We start from the raw sequence: 15,796 nt of genomic DNA on the forward strand, positions 1-15,796 counted from the left end.
GACAGAGTATTGGTTTAGCGAGACTTAGTCTGGGACAGGATATGGTCAGTTGAACAAAGCACGGATAAAGCTTTCAGCAGCGATCGTGGCCGAGGTAGGCACAGGCTATGTTGTATCAAAACATAGATGTACGTGGAATCTGAATGATAGGTATATGTGGACAGAGAAAATGAAAGATTTAAATAAGATATTTAGGTTTGGCCCTAAGCAAAGGGTTAAACAAAAACAGCTGGCAATGTGAAATCAAAGTCGAAAATGTGAATCCTAATGCTACCATTAAGCTAGCTGTCTTGTCCCTTTTCAGATACTGATGGACCTGAATATTTCCAGCACTTTCTCTTTAATGTAAAAAGCAGCAAGGTTTGTGATAAATAAAAATGGAGATTTGTTCTAAAATCTCTCTCAATTGCTGAAAGAAAAAGCTGGTATGAATCTTTATAACTTCATATATTTCTCATGGCATGTCATGTCCTGATAATATATTAATGGGAAAGCCTCAGGAATGTTTTGTTTAAAGTTTGACTGTAAAGTGCTGCAAATACTGAACACATTTTCACACGTTTAACAAAATAAACACACATGTAGCCACAGTTGAAAGACAAGCCGGGACACACAGTTAATTCAATCTCTCCGTTGATAAAAAGCTTATTCTGTGCTGTGCTATAACAGAACATTTTAATATTAAGGGGGTGAAATTCGGTATCGCCCCATTTGGGGGCGGTAACTGAGGCAAGGCAGAAAGCCCCGCGCCGGCGCGAAATTGGGGTTACCGCCCCTGAGAGGAAGTGGGCGGTAAGCGCACAAATTCTCCTGTGCTACACGGCCTCTCTGTGTAGTGTTGGCGCGAGGACAGAGCCCTCCCCTTCTGGGATGCTGCGAGCTCTGCTGTGGGGGGGGGGCAGGGCGAAGGGCCTCCATTATGCCACCGGGGATACGGGATGCTGTGGCCGCAGCCCAGCACAGAAGTGGAGCGCCGGACTGCGCCATCGCAGCACGAACCCTGCGGAATGGACAGCGAAAAAAATGGCGGCATTTATCTCCCCTTTACTTTTCGCCTCGTAAGCGGAGTGCGTGACGCGCGAGGCTGCCGCTGACATCGCTTGTGCTGGCCTCACGGGGTGTTACCCAATTTCCGCTGTGGGGCGAAAACAGGTTGCTGCGCACGGCGATGACATGCCGGTTTGCGACTCCGCTAACTCCCACGCAAAGGAGCGCTCCTGCCTCCCCGAGCGAGAAATCACTTGCGCCCCATTAGCACCCCACGGGACGCAAACGGGAGGCGCAAACAATGCAATTTTCTCCCCCTAAAACTCTAAATCACAAATTGGTGATTAACTTCAAAAAGTTTTCTTGTTTTTTTACTAAGTACTCCCAGGAAATGCATTGGTTCAAGGGTTATGTCAGAGCTCAATGTCAACTTTTACGTTTGTCATTGGGAGTAAGACCGTTAATATTAATTGTGAACATGTCAGATGTAATGTAAATTGTGTGCTGGTTTACATATTGGTACAATTGTTGTACACCTTTCAATCTATTATTACAAAGTTCACATCCAAGACTGTGATTGTAAAGTGGCTCAAACATTGGTGATTGGCCCAAGCTTATCATGTGTATTAGTCGCGGGTTAGAACCGATCAATCAAAAATCCATGAGTAGCCATCCTGATCATCACTGTACACCCCGACTCTGATACTGCCTTAGCAACGCCTCCATCACAGCCACGGATTTCCAACTTCCTCCACCCTCCCTTGGCTTCAGTCCAAGGCACAGTTTTGGGCTCAGCTTGTGTCCTCTCCTTGACGCATCATTCCCACACGGGCCCGTGGTATTTTCCCACAGCCTGGCCTGCCCTGACCCGGCCTCACACCTGACGGTAAGCTTCAGCTTGCACACTGTACCCTCGATCTGCCACCCAACCACCTGACCAATCATACCCGCACCCAATGCTTGGCTTGACCCTCACACTTGGTATAGGCCACAGCTGGACTCCTGTCGCCAGACTAGCTCAAGGCATTCACATTTATAGCTTCAATGCAAGTATATCTCTTCACAAAACATAGATTTATATTACAACTATCAAGCTATTTAGAATTGCAACTGCTGTTTGTCAGGTTTGGGGATAGTTTGATCATTTCCCCCAGGGAGGATTGGAGCAAGTGCTACTTTTAAATGTTTTTTTTAAAAGCAAAGTTTACTCACAGAAAGTTAGAAGAAAAGCACCCAGACTAAAGGTGGTTAATATGTCAATGGATGTAATTTTCCTCCAAACTGTAAACAATAAGCTATTCACAAAACCATTGTGTTGGGAGGGCTCAGATCTCCTGCTTGGCAGAGATTGTCTGCGATAGGCCTTCCCCTCGAGCTGTGAACAGAGGGAGATGGACAAAAGAGGGAGAAAAGTGTATAAAATTAATGTGTGTTCCAAATTCATATCTTAATTTAGACATTCTCTCAGATACAGCTGGGTTAGTGACCAGTGTTATGTGCTGGCAGGGAGAGGGAGGGGCATAAAGAAAGACTATATTGTACGCTGGCTTACACATCCGGACAATTTTTGTACACTTTTCAATCTATGATTAAAAGATTCATATCCAAGATTGTGACTGTCTTGCATGTGAACCTCCCAAACCCGTGACCTCTACCATCTAGAAGGACAAGGGCAGCAGGCACATGGGAGCACCACCATCTCTAAGTTCCCCTCCATCCTGACTTGAAAATATATCATCGTTCCTTCATTGTTGCTGGGTCAAAAACCTGGAACTCCCTCCCTAACGGCACTGTGGGAGTACCTTCACCACATGGACTGCAGCGGTTCAAGGCAGCGGCTCACCACCTCTTTCTCAGGGGCAATTATTTTAAGAAACGTGGAAAGTGATAGGAAGAGGGTTTTTGTTGGATTTATCTCATAAGAGTCTTTGTTATCAAAATGTGAGCTTAATACTGAACTTTTCGAGACCTGGAATTTCTCCAATTCAGCAGAATTTGATGTTGAGCACCTTTTTAAACTTTTAATGATTTATCAGCACAAGCTAGAAACAAATCTGACATTATTTACTTTGGTGGTAAAAACAGAGAGACAGACTATTATCTGAATGGTGACAGATTAGGAAAAGGGGAGGTGCAATGAGACCTGGGTGTCATGGTACATCAGTCATTGAAGGTTGGCATGCAGGTACAGAAGGCGGCTAAGAAAGCAAATGGCATGTTGGCCTTCATAGCGAGAGGATTTGACTACAGGGGCAGTGAGGTGTTACTAGGAGGAGGCGGGAGCTCGGAGCAGCGCGAGTCCGGGGTCGGCGAGAGGCCTATAAAGGCCAGCGGGAGTCGAGCAGTCAGTCGAGGAGGCGGGAGCTCGGAGCAGCGCGAGTCCGGGGTCGGCGAGAGGCCTATAAAGGCCAGCGGGAGCTCGGAGCAGTCAGTCGAGGAGGCGGGAGCTCGGAGCAGCGCGAGTCCGGGGTCGGCGAGAGGCCTATAAAGGCCAGCGGGAGCTCGGAGCAGTCAGTCGAGGAGGCGGGAGCTCGGAGCAGCGCGAGTCCGGGGTCGGCGAGAGGCCTATAAAGGCCAGCGGGAGCTCGGAGCAGCGCGAGTCCGGGGTCGGCGAGAGGCGTACCGGTGCAGCTACAGGGAGAAGGCAAAAAAACAAAGGTGACGTCACAGCCTAGGGGGTAAGTGATTGGCTGGTGATTGGTGAGTAGTTTTTCTTTTTCTTCTTATATTGGTCAGTAACTTTTAACATTGTTATTACCAGTTTAAGTGTATCTAAGGGTTAAGACATGGCAGGAGAGCTCGGTCGGGTGTTATGCTCCTCCTGTACCATGTGGGAACTCAGGGACACTTCCGGTGTCCCTGACGACTACGTGTGCGGGAAGTGTATCCGCCTCCAGCTCCTGACGGTCCGCGTTGCGGAATTGGAGCTGAGGGTGGATTTACTCTGGAGCATCCACGATGCTGAGAATGACGTGAGTATCACGTGTAGTGAGTTGGTCTTACCGCAGGGAAAGGGTCCACAGCCAGATAGGGAATGGAAGACCAGCAGGAAGAGTAGAGCAAGGAAGGTAGTGCAGGGGTCCCCTGCGGTCATCCCCCTGCAAAACAGATACACCGCTTTGGGTACTGTTGAGGGGAATGACTCATCAGGGGAGGGCAGCAGCAGCCAAGTTCATGGCACCGTGGCTGGCTCTGCTGCACAGGAGGGCAAGAAAAAGAGTGGGAGAGCGATAGTGATAGGGGATTCAATTGTGAGGGGAATAGATAGGCGTTTCTGCGGCCGCAACCGAGACTCCAGGATGGTATGTTGCCTCCCTGGTGCAAGGGTCAAGGATGTCTCGGAGCGGGTGCAGGACATTCTGAAATGGGAGGGAGAACAGCCAGTTGTCGTGGTGCACATTGGTACCAACGACATAGGCAAAAAAAGGGATGAGGTCCTACGAAACGAATTTAAGGAGCTAGGAGCTAAATTAAAAAGTAGGACCTCAAAAGTAGTAATCTCGGGATTGCTACCAGTGCCACGTGATAGTCAGAGTAGGAATCGCAGGATAGCGCAGATGAATACGTGGCTTGAGCAGTGGTGCAGCAGGGAGGGATTCAAATTCCTGGGGCATTGGGACCGGTTCTGGGGGAGGTGGGACCAGTACAAACCGGACGGTCTGCACCTGGGCAGGACTGGAACCAATGTCCTAGGGGGAGTGTTTGCTAGTGCTGTTGGGGAGGATTTAAACTAATATGGCAGGGGGATGGGAACCAATGCAGGGAGACAGAGGGAAACAAAAAGGAGCCAAAAGCAAAAGACAGAAAGGAGATGAGGAAAAGTGTAGGGCAGAGAAACCCAAGGCAAAGAACAAAAAGGGCCACTGTACAGCAAAATTCTAAAAGGACAAAGGGTGTTAATAAAACAAGCCTGAAGGCTTTGTGTCTTAATGCAAGGAGTATCCGCAATAAGGTGGATGAATTAATTGTGCAAATAGATGTTAACAAATATGATGTGATTGGGATTACGGAGACGTGGCTCCAGGATGATCAGGGCTGGGAACTCAACATTCAGGGGTATTCAACATTCAGGAAGGATAGAATAAAAGGAAAAGGAGGTGGGGTAGCATTGCTGGTTAAAGAGGAGATTAATGCAATAGTTAGGAAAGACATTAGCTTGGATGATGTGGAATCTATATGGGTAGAGCTGCAGAACACCAAAGGGCAAAAAACGTTAGTAGGAGTTGTGTACAGACCTCCAAACAGTAATAGGGATGTTGGGGAGGGCATCAAACAGGAAATTAGGGGTGCATGCAATAAAGGTGTAGCAGTTATAATGGGTGACTTTAATATGCACATAGATTGGGCTAGCCAAACTGGAAGCAATACGGTGGAGGAGGATTTCCTGGAGTGCATAAGGGATGGTTTTCTAGACCAATATGTTGAGGAACCAACTAGGGGGGAGGCCATCTTAGACTGGGTGTTGTGTAATGAGAGAGGATTAATTAGCAATCTCATTGTGCGAGGCCCCTTGGGGAAGAGTGACCATAATATGGTGGAATTCTGCATTAGGATGGAGAATGAAACAGTAATTTCAGAGACCATGGTCCAGAACTTAAAGAAGGGTAACTTTGAAGGTATGAGGCGTGAATTGGCTAGGATAGATTGGCGAATGATACTTAGGGGGTTGACTGTGGATGGGCAATGGCAGACATTTAGAGACCGCATGGATGAAGTACAACAATTGTACATTCCTGTCTGGCGTAAAAATAAAAAGGGGAAGGTGGCTCAACCGTGGCTATCTAGGGAAATCAGGGATAGTATTAAAGCCAAGGAAGTGGCATACAAATTGGCCAGAAATAGCAGCGAACCTGGGGACTGGGAGAAATTTAGAACTCAGCAGAGGAGGACAAAGGGTTTGATTAGGACAGGGAAAATGGAGTATGAGAAGAAGCTTGCAGGGAACATTAAGGCGGATTGCAAAAGTTTCTATAGGTATGTAAAGAGAAAAAGGTTGGTGAAGACAAACGTAGGTCCCCTGCAGTCAGAATCAGGGGAAGTCATAACGGGGAGCAAAGAAATGGCGGATCAATTGAACAAGTACTTTGGTTCGGTATTCACTAAGGAGGATACAAACAACCTTCCGGATATAAAAGGGGTCAGAGGGTCTAGTAAGGAAGAGGAACTGAGGGAAATCTTTATTAGTCGGGAAATTGTGTTGGGGAAATTGATGGGATTGAAGGCAGATAAATCCCCAGGGCCTGATGGCCTGCATCCTAGAGTACTTAAGGAGGTGGCCTTGGAAATAGCGGATGCATTGACAGTCATTTTCCAACATTCCATTGACTCTGGATCAGTTCCTATGGAGTGGAGGGTAGCCAATGTAACCCCACTTTTTAAAAAAGGAGGGAGAGAGAAAACAGGGAATTATAGACCGGTCAGCCTGACCTCAGTAGTGGGTAAAATGATGGAATCAATTATTAAGGATGTCATAGCAGTGCATCTGGAAAATGGTGACATGATAGGTCCAAGTCAGCATGGATTTGTGAAAGGGAAATCATGCTTGACAAATCTTCTGGAATTTTTTGAGGATGTTTCCAGTAAAGTGGACAAAGGAGAACCAGTTGATGTGGTATATTTGGACTTTCAGAAGGCTTTCGACAAGGTCCCACACAAGAGATTAATGTGCAAAGTTAAAGCACATGGGATTGGGGGTAGTGTGCTGACGTGGATTGAGAACTGGTTGTCAGACAGGAAGCAAAGAGTAGGAGTAAACGGGTACTTTTCAGAATGGCAGGCAGTGACTAGTGGAGTGCCGCAAGGTTCTGTGCTGGGGCCCCAGCTGTTTACATTGTACATTAATGATTTAGACGAGGGGATTAAATGCAGTATCTCCAAATTTGCGGATGATACTAAGTTGGGTGGCAGTGTGAGCTGCGAGGAGGATGCTATTAGGCTGCAGAGTGACTTGGATAGGTTAGGTGAGTGGGCAAATGCATGGCAGATGAAGTATAATGTGGATAAATGTGAGGTTATCCACTTTGGTGGTAAAAACAGAGAGACAGACTATTATCTGAATGGTGACAGATTAGGAAAAGGGAAGGTGCAACGAGACCTGGGTGTCATGGTACATCAGTCATTGAAGGTTGGCATGCAGGTACAGCAGGCGGTTAAGAAAGCAAATGGCATGTTGGCCTTCATAGCGAGGGGATTTGAATACAGGGGCAGGGAGGTGTTGCTACAGTTGTACAGGGCCTTGGTGAGGCCACACCTGGAGTATTGTGTACAGTTTTGGTCTCCTAACTTGAGGAAGGACATTCTTGCTATTGAGGGAGTGCAGCGAAGGTTCACCAGACTGATTCCCGGGATGGCGGGACTGACCTATCAAGAAAGATTGGATCAATTGGGCTTGTATTCACTGGAGTTCAGAAGAATGAGAGGGGACCTCATAGAAACGTTTAAAATTCTGACGGGTTTAGACAGGTTAGATGCAGAAAGAATGTTCCCAATGTTGGGGAAGTCCATAACCAGGGGTCACAGTCTGAGGATAAGGGGTAAGCCATTTAGGACCGAGATGAGGAGAAACTTCTTCACCCAGAGAGTGGTGAACCTGTGGAATTCTCTACCACAGAAAGTAGTTGAGGCCAATTCACTAAATATATTCAAAAGGGAGTTAGATGAAGTCCTTACTACTCGGGGGATCAAGGGTTATGGCGAGAAAGCAGGAAGGGGGTACTGAAGTTTCATGTTCAGCCATGAACTCATTGAATGGCGGTGCAGGCTAGAAGGGCTGAATGGCCTGCTCCTGCACCTATTTTCTATGTTTCTATGTTTCTATGTTTACAGTTGTACAGGGCCTTGGTGAATCCACACCTGGAGTATTGTGTACAGTTTTGGTCTCCTAACTTGAGGAAGGGCATTCTTGCTATTGAGGGAGTGCAGCGAAGGTTCACCAGACTGATTCCCGGGATGGCGGGACTGACATATCAAGAAAGACTGGATCAACTGGGCTTGTATTCACTGGAGTTCAGAAGAATGACGGGATCTCATAGAAACGTTTAAAATTCTGACGGGTTTAGACAGGTTAGATGCAGGAAGAATGTTCCCAATGTTGGGGAAGTTCAGAACCAGGGGTCACAGTCTAAGGATAAGGGGTAAGCCATTTAGGACCGAGATGAGGAGAAATTTCTTCACCCAGAGAGTGGTGAACCTGTGGAATTCTCTACCACAGAAAGTTGTTGAGGCCAATTCATTAAATATATTCAAAAAGGAGTTAGATGAAGTCCTTACTGCTAGGGGGATCAAGGGGTATGGCGCGAAAGCAGGAATGGGGTACTGAGGTTGCATGTTCAGCCATGAACTCATTGAATGGCGGTGCAGGCTCAAAGGGTCGAATGGCCTACTCCTGCACCTATTTTCTATGTTTCTATCTAGCACAACAGCTGCATCTAGCTAAAGGCAAGGCTGTGTCATTCCCGAGTATTTTTTTTTGATCATTCTCATTGTGCATTTAAGTGAATACAAAATGTTTTATGGGAAAAAGTACTGAAGGACCATTTAAATCTTACAGCGGAAACACTTTGTGGAGTTAGGTGATGCCCATTTTCAGTCTCCAAACTCTGTAAACCTAGGGGCTGAAAGTCAGCCTCCCGATAAGGCCTTGTTACTGCCGGAAAGAGACGGCCACGCGGCGGTGTCGAGTGGCCGCTGATTTTTTGTCAATTGGCCACCAAGCGCAACATTCACCTGTGTGGTTTTTCCCACGGTCCCCACTTCGGCTACGCTGCTGCCGAACCCTCCTAAGTGCGTCACCGCCGAACTCCCGCCCCGAAGCAAAATCTACCTGGAAAAATCTTCGGTCCGCCGCTTGGTGCCACCGACAGCTTTTTCGTGCCGGTGCACTTTGTTTGCACCATTAAAGGGGATGCACTGCTGCGGCCGCCATAATATTATTTTTTTTGCCTGCCGACTGCCAGGTCGGCCTGACTATTATGCCCCCAGGTTTGGCCAGGCCGCCAACAGGCAGCTTGGAGTTACGAATAAAGGACCAAAGTTACTACAGTTTGAGTACAACACATTGCCTCATGGAGTCATTCATAAGTGCATTACAGACATAACAAGTGGCTTGTTGGTCGGCATGGTTAGGCGCCACCTTGGCCTGCAAAGCAATGAATGGTTGAGGAATACATTTGATTGAAAGAGAAGAGGAAGTTTGTATTTTCTATGAGAAACTAAGCATTCAGGACTCCTGCAGCTAGAGATATGCAAATAGATTATAGAATCTTGTAGCACAGAATGAAGCCATTCGGCCCATTGTGCCTCTGCAAAGCGATCCAATTAGTCCCACTTCCCCTGCTCTTTCTCCATGGCCCTGCAATATTCTCCTTGTGTATCCAATTTCCTTTTTTGAAAGGTACTGCTGATTATTCTTTGACTGTTTGTATACTGAAGAGAATGTACGAGAAACTGGGCACATTACCAAGTGTTTGGATGAATTCTATGAGGATATTACTATCTCCGACAAGCTTCGACAGGTATTACTGTTGGAAGACTCTGACAATTATCAAATATTCAGTAATATGGAACGTGAGGAATTTGTCTTCTGCATCTTCAAACATCTATGCTTGGGTGGAGTACTCTGTCAATTTGAAGATAGGGTTGATCCTTATCTGGAAACGATCAAGACAATATTCAAGGAATTAGTCAGCGTACAGAAAGATCCTGATACAAAAGATATACGTGTCATCTCTACAGTGTTCAAGGTTACAGCCAATGAGGATTATGGAACATGTTTTCCTTCCACCCAGAAGCATGAACAGAATTTTGCCTATCGGATTGTGGAACCCCTAAAATGTCATGTGCAAGTGCTATACCACTGCTATGGAGGAGGATTATTCTGCAATTAATACCTACCGTGTCTCACCGTGAATTTGCTGGAACACTAGTACTAGTTGATTATTTAGCTGGAGATGTCATGTGGTTCATTCCGCAGCTTACCAAATGTAGCCCACTAGGCACTCGCATTTGTGTGTGAGAATAAAGATGAATGTGAGGAGTGGATTGATGCCTTGACAAAAGCCAGCTATGAATACATGCGGCAAAGTTTAATTTTAGGTGTCAGGCCGCTGGCCTGGCTGAAACCCTCCCAAATGGCCCAGTGGATCTAACTAAAATAATCACAGAGCCATTTGTAAGTGAAGGGGAAAGACGTGGAGATGCACCAGCATGATGACTGACAGCAGCGGAGACTCCATCACACCCCCACTTGCGCCCCCATTATGACGGACTTCCACCCCGCTGGAAAAAAATGGCAAAGAGCTGAATTTCACACAAGAGGCCACCACATCCACCGCATTGGTGAAAACAGCTGAATCATGGTAAGTGCGCCCCGTTTCCAGCGAGGATGAATTTCGGCCCCCTACATTATAAATGTAATTATGGTAAATATATTTTCACGGTCTGAGTTGTCTGTGAAAAAAGCAAATCTTATTTGACTTGTGATAAATAATGAGCTCTAAAATATTTGCAGAAAACATGCATTGGCAGACCTCGTAAATGGACCATGCCTTTAAGTATGATGTTTTTGTGCTCACATTGGCATCTCTCACCAATCACAGCTCTTAATGCAGTAATGTGAAGAAAACAGAAATTAAATGCAGAAACATGAATGTTTGGATGATTGGTGCTCGAGGTGGGTGGGGGGGGAGAGCGGGTGTGGGGGGGGGGGGGGGAGCGGGTGTGGGGGGGGGGGGGGGTGGCAGGGTACCAAATTCCAAGGGCTTATTAGGGAAAAATGCCCTCACAAGAATTCCACATTGTCAGGAGACAAAATTTGGTGGGCGGATAATGAGGAAGCAGAAAAACTCAGGTTAAAGGCTGAAGGAATGCTGTGTGGCCACCAGAAATTCAGCGTCAAAAGGTAGAAATTTCTGAGGGTGATACAGGCTACCTGCATGTTGAGGGAATGGAAACTATTCATCATCATCCTAGGCGGTACCTCGTATCGAGGATGTTATGTATTGATGCTTGGAGTCACCAGACACCAGGGGGTGCCATTGTCAGAGGTAATCGGGCTGTACGTGCCTTTGCGCGGTCACTGGTACATAAGCGCGGGTACTATGTCACGCGGGTACTTTGAGCGCGAATAAAGTTGGATCAGGTTTATACCTGAGGCCACTTACAGTAACAAGACTCTTGAATCATTACATTTGGTGACGAGGCAACTTAAGAATCTTCGCATGTACAATGGGCATGATTGGAATTCTGGAGAGATTCGTGGAGGGCGAGAATTGGACGGATTTTATCAACTGTCTGGATTAGTATTTTGTGGCCAACAAAATGGGGGAATCGGCTGAAGCAGTTAGGTGCAAGGCAGTTTTCCTCACCGTTTGTGGTCTGAAAATTTACGGCCATATGAAGAACCTTCTCTCGCCTTTACGTCCAAAGGACAAAGAGTACGAGGATTTGTGTGCTTTGGTATGTGACCAACTCAAGTCAAAAGAGGGGATCATCATCTCACTCTATCGCTTCTATACACGTGTTCGTGCTGAGGGCCAGGATGTATCAGGATTCGTCGCCGACCAACAACTTCTTGCTGAGCTGTTGGAAGACATGTTGCGAGATTTCTTCGTGATAGGCATCAACCATGATGTGACTCTTCAGAAGTTATTGGCTGAAGAGAAGCTGGATTTGAGAAAGGCCATCACGACTGCCCAGGCACGCATGACAACTGATGATAATTTGAGGCAGATATCCTCAAAGAGTTGGAGCTCCACAGCAGGTACTGTAAACAAGATTGTGTCTTCTTCTGCAGAACTGCTTATGGCAGGGCCTACTCAACTGCTTATGTGAAACCTGTAGCTGCTCAGAGTCCGCCAACTGGTACGAATCTGATTTCACCCTGTTGGCGTTGTGGGGGCAATCATCGGCCTCATCAGTGTCGGTTTAAAACAATACACCTGTAATAGCTGTTCGAAAGTGGGGCATCTTCAGAGAATGTGCCCACAACTGAGCAAGCGTGCTGCTGCTCATCACATTGTTGATGATGACCAGCCTAGTGCTGGGCCGGATACACAACCCGGGGAGGAAGTGTATGGCCTGTATTCGTTCTTGGGAAAGAGCCAGCTGATAATTGTTAATGTGAAGCTGAATGGCGTGCCTGTATCAATGGAGCTGGACATGGGTGCGAGTCAGTCGATAGTGAGCCAAAGGACATTCGACAAGATGTGGGACACTGAGGCTGTGAAGCCTAAGCTGAGTCCGGTCAATGCCAAGTTGCGTACTTACACTAAGGAACTCATACTGGTGATTGGCAGTGCAGTAGTCAAAGTGTCGTATGGTTGTGTGGTTCATGATCAACCATTATGGATCATCCCAGGAGATGGTCTAATGCTATTCAGCAGGAATTGGCTCGAGAAAATCAAGTGGAACTGGAATGATGTCAAAGTGTTGTCCTCGGTGGATGACACTTCATGTGTTCAAGTGTTGAAGAAGTTTCCTTCTTTATTTGAACCAGGCCTTGGTAATTTTACTGGAGCCAAGGTGCATATTCACCTGGTTGCTGATGCAAAGCCTGTCTATCATAAAACTCGGTCTGTTCCTTACATGATGAGGGAGAAGGTTGAAATTGAGCTCGACAGACTCCAATGTGAAGGGGTCATATCACCGGTCGAGTTTAACGAGTGGGCCAGTCCTATTGTTCCTGTGTTGAAGAGTGATGGCACTGTCAGGATTTGTGGAGACTACAAGGTTACGATTAACCGATTTTTGAAACAGGATCAGTATCCGTTACCGAAGACTGATGATCTATTCGCCATGCTAGTTGGTGGAAAGTCATTCACTAACCTAGATCTGATGTCGGCCTACATGACACAGGAGCTTGTCGGCACTTCGAAGAAATTCACCTGCATCAACACCCATAAAGGACTGTTTGTCTACAACAGGTGTCCTTTTGGAATTCGTTCGGCTGCAGCCATATTTGAGAGGAATATGGAGAGTCTACTGAAGTCTGTTCCTAGAACTGTCATGTTTCATGATGACATCCTGGTCACAGGTCACGACACTGCTGAACATCTGAACAATCTTGAAGAAGTCCTACACCGTCTGGAAAAAGTGGGACTCAGGCTGAAATGTTCGAAGTGTGTCTTCATGGCACCTGAAGTTGAATTCCTGGGGAGGAAGATTGCTGCTGATGGCATCAGGCCTACTGATTCAAAAACCAAGGCCATCAAAAATGCACCCAGGCCTCAGAATGTGACGGAACTGCATTCATTCCTTGGGCTACTCAACTACTTTGGGAAATTCTTACCCAGATTGAGCACTTTATTAGAGCCTCTACACATGCTACTCAGAAAAGGTGACAACTGGGTCTGGGGTGTGTCTCAAGATAGAGCTTTTGAGAAAGCTAAGAATCTGCTCTGTTCAAACAAGTTGCTTATTTATTATGATCCGTGTAAGCGCCTTGTATTGGCCTGTGATGCTTCATCATATGGGGTTGACTGTGTACTCCAACAAGCAAATGAGTCGGGTAAGCTACAATCTGTTGCGTATGCTTCGAGAAGCTTGCAAAAGGTGGAAAGAGCTTACAGCATGGTAGAAAAAGAACATTTGGCCTGTGTTTTGGCCATGGGGTCAAAAAGATGCATCAGTACCTGTTTGGTCTTCATTTTGAGCTCGAAACGGATCACAAGCTACTCATTTCATTGTTTTCGGAAAACAAGGGTATTAATACCAATGCATCGTCCTGTATCCAGAGGTGGGGGTTGACACTGTCTGCCTATGATTATGTTATTCGTCATAGACCGGACGCTGAGAATTGTGCCAATGCACTGAGTCGTCTGCCTTTGCCCACACCTGATATGGAGACGCCTCAACCTGCAGATCTACTGTTAGTAATAGATGCTTTTGAGAGTGAAGGAACTCCTGTCACTGCTCAACAAGTTAGGATCTGGACCACCCATGACCCTATTTTATCGGTTGTGAAATGTTGTGTCCTCAGTGGTGATAGGTCCGCAATACCGAGGGAGATGGTGATGAGACCAAACCTTACAACTGTCGCAAAGGTAAGCTGTCCATTCAGTCAGATTGTTTACTGTGGGGTAATCATGTCATTATGCCTAAGAAAAGTAGAGAAAAATTTGTAGGTGAACTACATAGCACTCATCCCGGTATTGTCACGATGCTATTGCTAGGTCTCATGTATGGTGGTCTGGAATTGACTCTGATCTGGAATCATGTGTACATCAGTGCAATACTTGCATGCAGCTAAGTAAAGTACCAGTGGAATCTCCACTGAGTCTTTGGTCGTGGCCATCTAAACCATGGTTGAGGATCCACATCGATTTTGCAGGCCTTTTCATGCGAAAGATGTTTTTTGTTCCAGTGGATACATATTCAAAGTGGATAGAGTGTAATATTAGAAACATAGAAACATAGAAAATAGGGGTGCAGGAGTAGGCCCTTCGAGCCTGCACCACCATTCAATAAGATCATTCACCTCAGTACCCCTTTCCTGCTTTCTCTCCATACCCTTTGATCCCTTTAGCCATAAGGGCCATGACTAACTCTCTCTTGAATATATCGAACGAACTGGCATCAACAACTCTCTGCGGTAGAGAACTCCACAGGTTAACAACTCTCTGAGTGAAGAAGTTTCTCCTCATCTCGGGCTTAAATGGCTTAGCTCTTATCCTTAAACTGTGACCCCTGGTTCTGGAATTCCCCAACATCGGGAACATTCTTCCTGCATCTAACCTGTCCAGTCCCGTCAGAATTTGTATGTTTCTATGAGATCCCCTCTCATTCTTCTAAACTCCAGTGAATTTAGGCCCAGTCGATCCAGTCTCTCTTCATATGTCAGTCCTGCCATCCTGGGAATCAGTCTGGTGGAATTTTGCTGCACTCCCTCAATAACAAGAATGTCCTTCCTCAGATTAGGAGACCAAAACTGAACACAATATTCCAGGTGAGGCCTCACCAAGGCAGTACAACTGCAGTAAGACCTCCCTGCTCCTATACTCAAATCCCCTAGCTATGAAGGCCAATAGGCCATTTGCCTTCTTCACCGCCTGCTAAACCTGTGTGCCAACTTTCAATGACTGATGTACCATGACACCCAGATCTCGTTGCACCTCCCATTTTCCTAATCTGCCGCCATTCAGATAATATTCTGCCTTCGTGTTTTTGCCACCAAAGTGGATAACCACACATTTATCCACATTGTACTGCATCTGCCATGCATTTGCCCACTCATCTCACCTGTCCAAGTCACCCTGCAGCCTCTTAGCATCCTCCTCACAGTTCATACCCCCACCCAGCTTAGTGTCATCTGCAAACATGGAGATGTTACACTCAATTCATTCATCTAATTCACTGATGAATATTGTAAATAGCTGGGATCCCACTACTGAGCCCTGCGGCACCCCACTAATCACTGCCTGCCATTCTGAAAAGGACCCGTTTATCCCGACTCTCTGCTTCCTGTCTGCCAACCAGTTCTCTATCCATGTCAGTACTTTACCCCCAATAGCATGTGCATTAATTTTTCACACCTATCTCTTGTGTGGGACCTTGTCAAAAGCCTTTTGAAAGTCCAAATACACCACATCCACTGGTTCTTTCTTGTCCACTCTACATCCTCAAAAAATTCTAGAAGATTTGTCAAGCATGATTTCCCTTTCATAAATCCATGCTGACTTGGACCGATCCTGTCACTGCTTTCCAAATGCGTTGCTATTTCATCTTTAATAATTGATTCCAACATTTTCCTCACTACTGATGTCAGGCTAACCGGTCTATATTTTCCCGCTTTCCCTCTCCCTCCTTTCTTAAA

The 15,796-nt window shown here is 46.3% G+C and overlaps 1 pseudogene; it reads left to right on the forward strand.

Annotated features, from left to right (window-relative positions):
* Positions 1-9,395: 9,395 nt before the first annotated feature.
* Positions 9,396-9,905, forward strand: LOC139229853 (cilia- and flagella-associated protein 300 pseudogene; annotated as a pseudogene).
* The last annotated feature ends 5,891 nt before the right edge of the window (positions 9,906-15,796 follow it).

This window comes from Pristiophorus japonicus, chromosome 2 (assembly GCF_044704955.1).
Source record: "Pristiophorus japonicus isolate sPriJap1 chromosome 2, sPriJap1.hap1, whole genome shotgun sequence".
Lineage (NCBI taxonomy): Eukaryota > Metazoa > Chordata > Chondrichthyes > Pristiophoridae > Pristiophorus > Pristiophorus japonicus.